Consider the following 12,915-nt stretch of genomic DNA (forward strand, 5'->3'; position numbering starts at 1 on the left):
AATGAAAAGTTAGAGGAAGAGGAGGGAAGTGAAGATAAATATGATCGTTGTGTGTGTGTGTGTGTGTGTGTGTGTGTGTGTGCAAAGTGTGTGTGAGCAAGGGAGTTGATTACTGTTTGGTTAGGTGCGCACACACACACACACACACACACACACACACACACACACACACACACACACACACACACACACACACACACACACACACACACACAAATAGGCAGCACTTTGGAAACAACCACAAACACGTACACCATTTAAACACGCAAAAAAAAATAAAAAAATAAAAAAACGTAGAAAAAATTAACACACACACACACACACACACACACACACACACACACACACACACACACACACACACACACACACACACACACACACACACACACAGAACTTTCACCAACCTAAACACACACACACACACACACACACACACACACACACACACACACACACACACACACACACACACACACACACACACACACACACACACACACACACACACATACATACATAGAACTTTCACCAACCTAAACGCTTCCCTGAATACATACATATATGAGTCTATATACACAACTTTGACAATACCACCAGAATAACAGGTTTTCCGATACGCCCAGCTGTTTTCGAAAGGCTACGCTGGAAGGAAATCTCATTGTATACATGTCATATTGTGAAAACGTTCGATCGAAACTGTGGCCTTGGGCAAATGGGAAATGGGATTCGGAGAACATAGAGACAGGTTGCAGGAAGGTAGGATACAACACGGATATTTTGAGATAGAAAGAAATAGATGATAGGACAAAGAAAGAGGGTGAGAAAGAGACCTTACATAAAACTGAAGATAGAGAGAAAAGAACTGATAGGGGAAGGAAAGAAGAGGATAAAGGGTAAAAAAAGAGAGGTTACATAAAAGTGGAGATAGAGAGAAAAGAAATGATAGAGGAAGGAAAGAAGAGGATGAAGGGTGATCAAGAGATTACATAAAGTTGGAGATAGAGAGAAAAGAACTGATACGGGAAGGAAAAAAGGATGAAGGATGAAAAAGAGAGGTTACATAAAGGTGAAGACAGAGAGAAAAAAAATGATAGAGGAAGGAAAGAAGAGGATGAAGAGTGAGAGAGAGTAGTTACAGAAAGGAGGAGATAGAGAGAAAGGGTGATAAGAGAAGGAAAGAAGACAATGAAGGGTGAAAACAGAGATTACAGAAAGGAAGAGATAGAGAGAAAAGGAAATGATAGGACAAGGAAAGAAGAGGATGAAGAGAGAGAGAGAGAGAGAGAGAGAGAGAGAGAGAGAGAGAGAGAGAGAGAGAGAGAGAGAGAGAGAGAGAGAGAGAGAATTACAAAAAGATGGAGACAGGGAAAAGACAATGATAGGACAAGGAAATAAGAGATTGAAGAGTGAAAGGTGAGGAGAGAGAGAGTTGGGTATAAAGAAATGAACCAAAGAATAAGAGAGTGAGAGAGGTGAGGGGAAAAATGAGAAACGTAGCAAGATAAAGTGAGAGTGAGGGTCAAGTGAGTATTGCAGAGGGGTGAGAGGGGAGGGAGAGAGAGGGAGAGCAGATAAGGGGAAGGGACAATGGCCGCAGGAGAGAGAGGGAGAGTGAAGGAGATAAAGGATGGGACGAGAGAGAGAGAGAGAGAGAGAGAGAGAGAGAGAGAGAGAGAGAGAGAGAGAGAGAGAGAGAGAGAGAGAGAGAGAGAGAGAGAGAGAGAGGCAGGAAGTGATTTATAACAGAGAGAGAGAAAGGGAGAGGGAGAGGGAAGGGGGGAAAGAGGTGGTTTTAAATCCAAATGGCAACATATTCTACTAATAACTACAACATACCCTCGCCTGTTGCTGCGGCTTCTATATTTCAGTGGCAGGTGTGTAGATGGCGCGGTAATCGTATGAAGCATCTATAATGGAGCAATGAATTGAATAGTAAACAAACAGGGCGCTCGTGTGTAGATGAATATTAATGCGAATACAAACCAGTGGTATTATTTTTTGTTTGATCTGGTGATTGTCAGTGAGAGAGAAGTGATTGTGTTGATCTGTAGTGATTAGAGAGAGAGAGAGAGAGAGAGAGAGAGAGAGAGAGAGAGAGAGAGAGAGAGAGAGAGAGAGAAAGGGGGGGTGTTTAATGATGCCACTGTTATAAGGTTCTAATCACCAAATGTATAATGTTACTAGTAATTATGGTGGTAATGGCTCTCTCTCTCTCTCTCTCTCTCTCTCTCTCTCTCTCTCTCTCTCTCTCTCTCTCTCTCTCTCTCTCTCTCTCTCTCTCTCTCTCTCTCTCTCTCTCTCTCTCTCTCTCTCTCTCTCTTGTACAATGTAGTATCACTTGTACTCCATTCAAGGTAAATATTGAGAGTTAATTATATATGTGTCCACCAACAAAGCACACACACACACACACACACACACACACACACACACACACACACACACACACACACACACACACACACACACACACACACACACACACACACACACACACACACACACACACACACACACTGGGTTGTGTCAGGGAGTACCTGCATTGTTACCTGTAATTAGTCAGTGTTACCTTTCCCTGCAAAACAACAACGGATGAGTCGCCTTTTTTATTTCTATTTTTGGAAGGTCAACTCAGCAAGGTCATATCAGTAAGGTCAGGTCAACAAAGTCAGGTCATTAAGGTCATGTCAGCAAGGTCAGGTCAGCAAGGGCAAGTCAGCAAGGGCAGGTCGGCAAGGTCAGGTCAGCAAGGATAGAAATTGCAAAATCTATTCTCTTTCATCCCTTCCTTCGTTGTAGATACTTATAAATATTTCACGCATTACTTACAGTGCTGTTAATTGTCTCGTATTTCAATGAAAGGGTTATAAGCAGAATCTGGAAAGCAAAAAAGCCACATGTCAATATTTTTCTTCTACTTTTCATGCTTTAAATATCTACAGTTTTGCAAGAGATTTTATTGTTCATTTTTTTTTCACAGATCCGGACTGTAAAAATATGAAAAAAAATTATAATAGCGATATGTTCCTCAATTAAAGGGGGACACATTGTGCGTATCTCAAACAGTGTTCTGAGTTTATAGGAGTGACGCGTATATAGTAAAAGTATTATTCTCCCATTTCCACCATTATACTTTTTCCCATTTATCTTTCCTCGTGGCATTATTAAAACTGTTACTGTCCTGTTAAAACTTTCAACACCTGGATGTAATTAATTAACCTGCTGCTCTTTATTTTATAACCAAATATCATTACAGTACCACTTTTTTCATCTCGTGCTAATATTACAAGTCACGGGTCGATCATGTGTATCTTTTACGTGAATTAATCATTGACATATGCCTCGCGTGGTGTGGGTGATGACAGGATAGGACAGGGCGTGGCTGGAGGGTGATGTAGCGGGGAGGGAAAAGTGTAAAGAGGGACTGGGAGGGAAGGATGATGAGGAGAGGATGGGAAATATATAAGGGGCTGGCTATATGGGTAATGATAGGGAGAGATGATGAGAAGATGATGGGAGAAAGTATTTGTTGCTTGTTAGAGAGAGGAAATATGTAAAAGGCAGGATGAGAAAAATATAAAGAGATACTGATAGGGAGAGAAAGATGAAGAAAGGGGGATGGGAGAATGAAGGGAGCTATTTGGGCTTTGTTAGGGAAGGAAAGATAAAGAGAGGAGAACAGGAAGAGAATTGAAGAGAGGCGGAATGGGGAACAATGTAGACTGCAGGAAGACTAGTAGGAAAAGATAAAACAAAGAAGAATAGAAAGAGTATAGGAAGGAAAAGATGAAGATAGGAAGAAGGAAGAACGATATAGAGATTGTAAGCAACGGAAAAATAAAAAGGGAGAACAGAAAGAGTATAAACAGATGAAGAGGAAAGAGAGGAAACAGTGCATACAGGTCATATGGAAAGCAGGATTAGTAAGTCAAAGTTAGTACTGAATAAATCGTGTATAAACCATATTGGCCACACCGTGTTTACCTGTTAATACACGTCCCTCACCCACGCCTCGCTGGACTCACAAAGCCCCACCTGCAAATTACCGTTCCACATCACCACTTTTATTCGCTTCCCTTTCACCCTGATGCTGGGGTCAGAGAGAGAGAGAGAGAGAGAGAGAGAGAGAGAGAGAGAGAGAGAGAGAGAGAGAGAGAGAGAGAGAGAGAGAGAAATATCAGGATGGGAAAAATGTCGTAGGTTGGGGAAAATTATCAGAGAAAGACAGAGAGACAGACACGCACACAGAGTCACAGAGGGACAGAGAACTTGGGTGCCTGGGATGTGTAGAGGCAACAGGAGGTGTATACTAAAGAGATATAACTCACAACAGGAAAGGTGTGCAGGTAAGATAGGCCAGATAGAGTGAGGTACGCACCGCCTTGCAAGTGTAGGAAAGGACACCAGCGGAAATATATTACAAGAATCCTGGGAGTAAATTTCACAGCACTGGTTTGGATGCTGCGTTAGATTGACGAAGGAGTGAGGGGAAGGGGGCGTGTGGGAGTGAGATGAGTGTGGGAGAGGAAGTGATGGGAAGGGGCGTGTGGGAGTGAGATGAGTGAGGGAGAGGAAGTGATGGGATGTAGAGTTGTAATTATGCATGATGGTCACTAGGAAAAGAGGGCGTGATGACGGGAGGAGAATAAGAGAGCTGTAATACTTCCCCTTTTTCCCTTAGATTCAACCCTCTCTCTCTCTCTCTCTCTCTCTCTCTCTCTCTCTCTCTCTCTCTCTCTCTCTCTCTCTCTCTCTCTCTCTCTCTCTCTCTCTCTCTCTCTCTCTCTCTCTCTCTCTCTCTCTCTCTCTCTCTCTCTCTCTCTCTCTCTCTCTCTCTCTCTTGCCTTGCCTTGCCTTGCCTTGCCTCACCTCTCGTCACCTTCACTTTCCCAGCTTCCCTCCGGCTGCCTCAAGTTACGGTTAGCACAAGACGCTGTAATGTTCCGTCACACACACACACACACACACACACACACACACACACACACACACACACACACACACACACACACACACACACACACACGACAGAGCAAGCTGTTCAATGCTTCTTGACAGCCTAATTACCTTGCAGTCCTTCCTCCTCCTCCTCCTCCTCCTCCTCCTCCTCCTCCTCCTCCTCCTCCTCCTCCTCCTCCTCCTTCTGCTCTCTCCACCTTAAGGCTGAGATGCGGACTAAAGAGGATGCGAATGTTTGAAAGACGCAAAAGATATCAAGTTTTACGAGTCTTCCGCTGCAGCTTTCATACAAAAAGCCTCAAAGTTTACATCGAGTCGACACTTTTAAAGAAAAAAACTTACACGGAGGAGCAAAGACCCTTGTATTATCTGATTCATGTAAAACTCCTCCTAGTGACTCATCTTTCGTGTATTTGAAAGATTTAAAAGAGTCAGAATACACGGGATCAAATACCTCATAGCGACAACAAGGGGAATTGAATCCTAAACCTCTCGCATTATAAAGGGTTTGCAGAATGATCTTCCGGTCTTTGGACAGACTCTTCCTGCAGATACACTCCACGGCTCTACGTCTCCCGCACTCCTGATCCAGTTGACCTGCACCCCTTTCAGCCTGCCTCGTACATTTGCAACACGCCGCCTCCAACAACACAAAGGAAGAGCGCGGTGAATGCCTCGCGCTATTCAGATCCATGACCTCCTCCTCGCCCTCACACATCGGGATACACCTTGTCAGTGACCCTGCCCCGCCAACCTCTACCCCCTCACCCCTACGTCTCTTGATGCTTGTGTTGCTTTGTGCCTCACTGGCCTAAGCGGAAGAATCACCCACATCCCGTCACTGGCTGAAGGGGATATTAGTTGCCTCACTGCCTCGATGGTCGGCTGTTTGTTGATGTTATGCTGAGGCTCTGGGTTCGAGTCCTGCAATGGGTAAGGTACTACTACTACTACTACTACTACTACTACTACTACTGCTACTACTTATGCTGCTACAGATCCTCATATTCTTATAGATGAGGACCACAAAACAGGACTTTTCCTTACGTTCTTTTTCCTCGCCTTCCCCTACCAGAATAGCCTTGTCCTCCTCCTCCTCCTCCTCCTCCTCCTCCTCCTCCTCCTCCTCCTCCTCCTCCTCCTCCTCCTCCTCCTCCTCCTCCTCCTCTTTTTCCTTCTCCTTCTCCTTCTCCTTCTTCTCCTTCTCCTTCTCCTTCTCCTTCTCCTCCTCCTCCTCCTCCTCCTCCTCCTCCTCCTCCTCCTCCTCCTCCTCCTCCTCCTCCTCCTCCTCCTCTCCTCCTCCTCCTCCTCCTCTACCAACCGGATGATTCAGCAGCAACGTCGCCACAAACTTCCTAATAGAGAAAGTTAAACGTGTGTCACTTGTTTGTTGGGGGAGGACTGAATTAGGCGCCCTCAGACAGACACACACCGCAGGCCACCTCTCCACGTCCCCTTCCCTCTCCCTCCTGTTGCTCCCCTCCCGGCCACTCCCCTTTTTTTCACCGTCCCGCTCTTTCTCACTTGTCCCCACTACTCTTCCCTTTCTCCCTCCCTTTCTGCGCTGCCTCACCATCACCCTTCACTTTCCATCTTCGTTTTTCTTTTCCTATACTGCCGTGTCCGCGAATATTTCTGTTCCTCCCCTTCACCTCACACCTCCGCCTTAAACCCTGACGCCCCTCCAGCCGCTCCAGTCCCTTCAACTACTTCCCCCAGCGTCGTGCAGGGTCAGGATGCTGGGGACTTGTAGCTCGCAGCGGTTCCTGGTCATGGTGTGTGGTAGTTTCCCCAACGAGGCCATCTGTCGGGATAGAGGAAACTCCTGCCTTGGTTTATGTCTTATTAGGATTAATTTAAGTGAGTTGTGGTGAATATCTGCCGTAAGAAACTAAGGGAATGTGTTAATAAGTTGATCTGAAATTAATTGATATTGTGATTAACTTTTTCTCTACTGTTTGCTTGTTAATCTTTCCCATAATCATCTGCATTCGTAGTTCCGTAGCTTAGCAATGATTAAATAAACCTTATGTGTCATTCTTTGCTTATAGTGACGCAAACAATTTATTACAGTGATCTGAAGGTTATTAACTAAGGGTGACCATAGTAAAGGGATTAATAAACAGGGAGTTGATATATAAAATTACATTGATATAAAATTACATTGACAGGATAATGAATATCTTTTGTCTTTCTATTCCCAGATGCCAAATGATTGGCAATGACTGGATAGCAATAGTGAGGTCAGATTCGTAAATTACATTGGAAGTCATGGTGTTAGAGGACTCGCTATCGTAATGTAAGTTGTTGGAATCTGTGGCTGAAAAATATTGGATAATCTTTCTTGATGTACGAACGCCTCATTGTGCTCGTCTTTTATTCCAAAACTCGTGGTTAATGTTACGGTTTAGTGTTACGATAATGTCAACAACTGTGAAAAAAAATTACGTTAAACATTTGACTGCCACTTGGTACACCTTTCCCTAACTACCAATCACTCTGAGACATCTTTACTTCTTCTACAGCCTCATTCAATCTTTGAACTGGGAAGAAATTGCATAATGTATTCTTTTTTCATCGATAACTTTCTTGTAGGTGCTTCTAAAAACTTTACGCATTTCTCCTGGTGGTGCTAATTGTTTCTTTCATAATCCCCAAGTCCCCGATGGTGTGATCTTCATTTTCCTCGTCTTATATTCCAAGCCTCGCGAATGATGTCAGGACGTAGTGTTAAGTTACTCGTATTAATGCCAGCATCTCACAAAAAATACTCTTGGGAATAATAGATATAATTTTTCATAATTCTCGAGTGCCCGATGCTGTGAGTCTCCTTTCCTTCATCTGATATTCCGAAACTCGTGATTAGTATCAGAATTAGTTTTGAGCTGCTGACCTTAGATGTCAACAAATGTAAAAAAATAAATATACTGTAATGAATGCGAGGTAATCTTTCATAATACACAAGTGCCCGATGCTATAACTGATTAGCTTTGTCCAGTATTCCACACCTCATGAATAATGTTAAAAATTAGTGTTAAGCTGCTGGTTTTAAATGTCAGGAAACGTAAAAACAAATAATATAAAGAAAGACAAGCAATCTTTTCAAATACAGAGTTCCCGATGCTACGAGTCTCAGTATCTTCACCTAATGCTTCAATTACTCGTGATTAATGTTACTACTTGATGTTAACTTACTCGTATTAATGTCACCAGCTGTAAAAAAAGAAATGCAGTTAAGAATACCAGATAATCTTTCATATACACGAATTTTTGTTGCTGTAAACCTCATTTCCTTCACCTGATATTATAAAACTCGCGATAAACATAAATAAATACCGGATATTTTTTTTTTTTTCATAATAAACGAATGCTTGACGCTATAACGCTCATTATCTCCATTTGGCATTCATATTACCTTCTAACATCCACCTCATCACTAAAGCGGAAGTCACAAATAGGAAGGAAATGAAGACGAAGGAAACTCACTCTTGTATTCCACCCCACGTGTGAACTCTCTGTTAATCAACGTTTGCGTAACATAAAGATAAACGAGATAGAAAAACATCGAAATTTCATGGAGTTAGCGCCTGCAGTGTTGCCAGATCAGAGTTGTATTGCTGTCAGTGAGGTCACGTCTTGCTGCAGTAGTGCCGTGGTGTTGAGGATGTCGCAAGAAGTTGAATGTCAGGTGGAGGTGTTCATGACTCCCTGGAAATGTCATTGCTGTCTGTCTGTCTGTCTGTCTGTCTGTGTTTTGTCTCTGCTTGTCTTGTGCAGTCTTAAGTTATTCAATTGGGTCTTCCTCGTGTTCTGTTTTGCGTTTGGATGTTTTGATTGTTATTCTTGTCGTTTCGTTGTTGTGGGTGTTACTTTAATGATTCTTGTTGTTGTTGTTGTTGTTGTTATTGTTGTTGTTGTTTTAGTTCAATTTTTCATACTTAAGTTAATGTTGATGCTTTAATTCCTATTTTATTTACGAGTATACCATGGTTTGAGAGAGAGAGAGAGAGAGAGAGAGAGAGAGAGAGAGAGAGAGAGAGAGAGAGAGAGAGAGAGAGAGAGAGACAGGGCTATTCTATTTAACTTCATAGGTTCCGCATCACGATATCAATTTTTGTTTATTAATCTAGTTGTACTGCAATATTCGGCGTAAATTTTTGAAGTTGGAATCAATTTTCATTTCCTACGTTCAATTCATATAATCTAATGGATCTGTGCTGTGAGCGAATGGAAGCGAGTGAAGGGAGGTGGGGGGACGGGGAGGGGGCGGAAGTGGGACGTGGAGAGAGAGAGAAAAGGGAAGGGACACGAAAAGAGAAAGAAAATGGGAAGAAAGGAGAATGAATGATTGAAAGATGGAGGGAAGGTGAGGGGAGGAATGTGAAGAGAAACATGGAAAGAGAAAGAAGAGAAGGGAAGGGACACGAAAAGAAAGAGAGTAGAGAGAAGGGATGGAAGAAGAATGAATGAGTGATTGAGAGAATGGGAAGGAAGAGGAATGAATAAGTGATAAATAAGTAATAAAAATAATAATTGAAAGAACAGAAAGAATGGGAAGGAAGACGACAAATAAGCGATTGAGGGAGTGAAAAAGATAAGTAATTGAAGTGGTTTTGGATTTAATTAGTGTTCATCTGTTGACTTTGAATAATTTTGTGTTTCTTTCTATTTATTGTTGGTTGTTGTTGATGCTCGTGAGTGTATTGCCGGTGTTGCTAACTTACTGTGTGAAGCGAGTGATGCAAGGGGACGGAATCAATGCTTTTCACTCCCACCTTTTCTTCTTTTTTCTCTCTCTCTCTCTCTCTCTCTCTCTCTCTCTCTCTCTCTCTCTCTCTCTCTCTCTCTCTCTCTCTCTCTCTCTCTCTCTCTCTCTCTCTCTCTCATCGAATACTCTCCAGCGCCAAGTGCTTAAGGCAAGAGAGAGAGAGAGAGAGAGAGAGAGAGAGAGAGAGAGAGAGAGAGAGAGGGGGGGGGCAGAGACAGACAGAGGACTCGAAGAAGTAAAAATGAAAAAAAAAAAAAGTTACTCGGCAAAATGGTTTTCACGCCTGTTGCTTCAATTCATTGCTGGTGTGTGTGTGTGTGTGTGTGTGTGTGTGTGTGTGTGTGTGTATCGAAACATTTTTCTTTCCTCCTTTATTCGTTGTTTATCGTTTGATCTTTTTTCTCTTCTTTATTATTTTATTTTATTTATTTATATTTATTTATTTATTTTTTATTTTTATTTATTTTTTGGTCCTTCATGTCTTTTCGCTTTTATTAAGTCATAGTTTCCTTGTGCCTTTGAAATATCAGTAGTGTTATTTTGCTGTACTGCTTTTTTGTTTTCTTTTTTCCTTTTTTTTTTTACTATATTTTCCCCAATTTCGCCTAGCCATGTCCTATTCCATGTTTTCTTGCCTCAGTCGCAACCTTTTCGTTATCTTAATTTCCTGTTTTATTGTCTCTTTGTGTTGCCTTCAATTGTTTTCATATCCAATCGTATCTTTTTTTCATATTTTTCATTATATTTTTCTCTATTCTTGTCAGTTCGTCTCCTATACCATATATTTTCATGTCCAGCTGCTTTTTTTTTTTTTTCTTTTTTTAACCGTACTCTTCTTTTCTTTCTATTTGTGTGCTATTCCATATTTTTCATGTCCAATCGTATCCTTTTTTTCTATTTTCTAATCGTATTTTTTTTTCATATTATTTCCTATTCGTGTCCTGTTTCATATTTCCAATCCTAACCTTCCCCTTTCTTTACTAAATCGCTTATAACCTTGTCGAATCCTCTCCTAATACCACTAATGTCATGTCCATTCATATTTTCTACCCACTTTTCAATTATTTTTTCCCTAATCTTGCTAGTCCTGACCTATTCCAGTGTTGTTACATGTATCCTATCATTTTGTCGTATCCTTCATCCTTTCATGTCCTGTGTTGTCCCCTTCCTTCCCCTGCCGCCGGACAAAAGCCATTACTGAGGCGGCTCTGACACGCGTCCTCGCCAAAACACCATAACAGGCATCACAGGAATAACACATTTTTCTCCTTTCTCTTTCATATTAGCGTTTTTTCTCTCTATTTTTGGGGGACAGAGAGAGGGAGGGGTGGGAGAGATGTCTAGTCCGTTTGTCAAATCTCCTTTTCCTCCCCTCCCCTTCCACCCCGTGATTCTCCCTCCTCCGCTATAAGAAAGAATAAAAAAAGTGTTGAGTATTTGACTTCGTCGCAATCTGCTCGGCTTTTGTTGATTCGCTTTAATGTAATTGTTTGAATATTTATTGCTGTGCCAACTCGACTGAGGCTTTCATCTGACGCATTTCGAGCGACCCGTGAAATCGACACTCCGAAGCATTCAAGTGTTCGAAGCGTGTTGAAGCTTTCTCTTGTAGCCGCTGCGTGTAAATCTTGGCATGTTATGAATGTATGTATGTATTTATGTACGAGTATGTATGTTTTTATGTATATATGTATGCAAACTAATTAAGAATGCTACTACGACTGCTACCACTACTATTACTACTACTACTGCTATTACTACTACTACTACTACTATTAAGAAGAACAAGAACAAGAACAAGAAGACTTTTAGAGAGAGAGAGAGAGAGAGAGAGAGAGAGAGAGAGAGAGAGAGAGAGAGAGAGAGCGGCTATGTAATGATCTCTGTCTTTGCGAGAGAGCTTCCTTTGGCTCTAATTAATCTCACCTGGATCTTCCTAATTAGCTGCAGATCCAGAGAGAGAGAGAGAGAGAGAGAGAGAGAGAGGAGAGAGGAAGAGATAGAGAGAAAGAGGGAGAGGGAGAGAGAGGGAGAGGGAGAAAGCACATCAGTAGTTAAAGTTTGCTTGTGTGTGTGTGTGTGTGCGCATGTGTAAGTAAATGTTAAGTGTGTGTGTGTGTGTTGTGTGTGTGTTTCCGTGGGTGATTCAAGTGTATCGACTCAATTGGTTTAACTGGTTTATTGCTTCGAAACCCGCCGCGCCTTTGGGTTCATACAAGCCAAGCCCTTCCTCAACCTCCTCCTCCTCCTCCTCCTCATTGTTGTCGTCATCCTCTTCCTCCTTTCTTCCGTTTTACATCTCATTATATCATTGCAGTCTCTCTCTCTCTCTCTCTCTCTCTCTCTCTCTCTCTCTCTCTCTCTCTCTCTCTCTCTCTCTCTTCTCTCTTCTCTCTCTCTCTCTCTCGTCTCTCTCTCTCTCTCTCTCTCTCTCTCTCTCTCTCTCCATTCATGCTAGCAGACTTTCTTTTAATATCTTTTGTACCTTCCTAACTTTTCACTTTCTTAATTTCCCTCAACCACCAGCAGCTCCTCCTCCTCCTCCACCTCCACCCTCTCCTCTTCCTCCTTCTCCTCCTCCTCCTCCTCCTCCTCCTCCTCCTCCTCCTCCTCTTCGTTGACATTCAGGTCCGTGCATCGTTGCATCACTAAATCAAGACAAGATGAAAATGTGGTTTTACATGTATCCCGTTGCTTTTCCTCCTTCTCCTCCTCCTCCTCCTCCTCCTCCTCCTCCTCCTCCTCCTCTTCCTCCTCCTCCTCATCCACGTCTTCCTAAGGCATCACGTGGAATACTGGTGTGGTGAAGCCAGTGGACAGAGGTGGAGCGAGTATTGAGCTTGTTTGGAGTGGCTGAAGGAGGGATGAGGGGATGGAAGTACGACACACACACACACACACACACACACACACACACACACACACACACACACACACACACACACACACACACACACACACACACACACACACACACACACACACAGAGAGAGAGAGAGAGAGAGAGAGAGAGAGAGAGGGTGGGGGAGGGACTTACGTAAAGAAAACATTCACTCGACCAATACACGAAGAGAAATAGCCTCAGTAATTCACGGATGACGCAGAGCAGGGCGGTGATCAGGCCTGCAGGAGTCAGACGTGCATAATTAAGCTGACCACCACCATCACCACCAGTAAGCATTGAT

General features: G+C 42.7%; 1 protein-coding gene across 2 annotated transcripts in view; it reads right to left on the reverse strand.

Moving 5' to 3' along the window:
- Positions 1-12,915, reverse strand: part of LOC135114835 (hemicentin-1-like) — an 83,770-nt gene that overhangs the window by 57,108 nt on the left and 13,747 nt on the right. Inside the window, exon 2 of one of the 2 annotated variants that reach the window (XM_064030961.1) lies at positions 2,833-2,880. The exons of the other annotated variant lie outside the window; for it this stretch is intronic. The gene's annotated coding sequence lies outside the window, so the exon portion shown is untranslated. The remainder of the gene's footprint in view (positions 1-2,832; positions 2,881-12,915) is intronic. 2 annotated transcript variants of the gene reach the window in all.

This window comes from Scylla paramamosain, chromosome 28 (assembly GCF_035594125.1).
Source record: "Scylla paramamosain isolate STU-SP2022 chromosome 28, ASM3559412v1, whole genome shotgun sequence".
Taxonomy (NCBI): domain Eukaryota; kingdom Metazoa; phylum Arthropoda; class Malacostraca; order Decapoda; family Portunidae; genus Scylla; species Scylla paramamosain.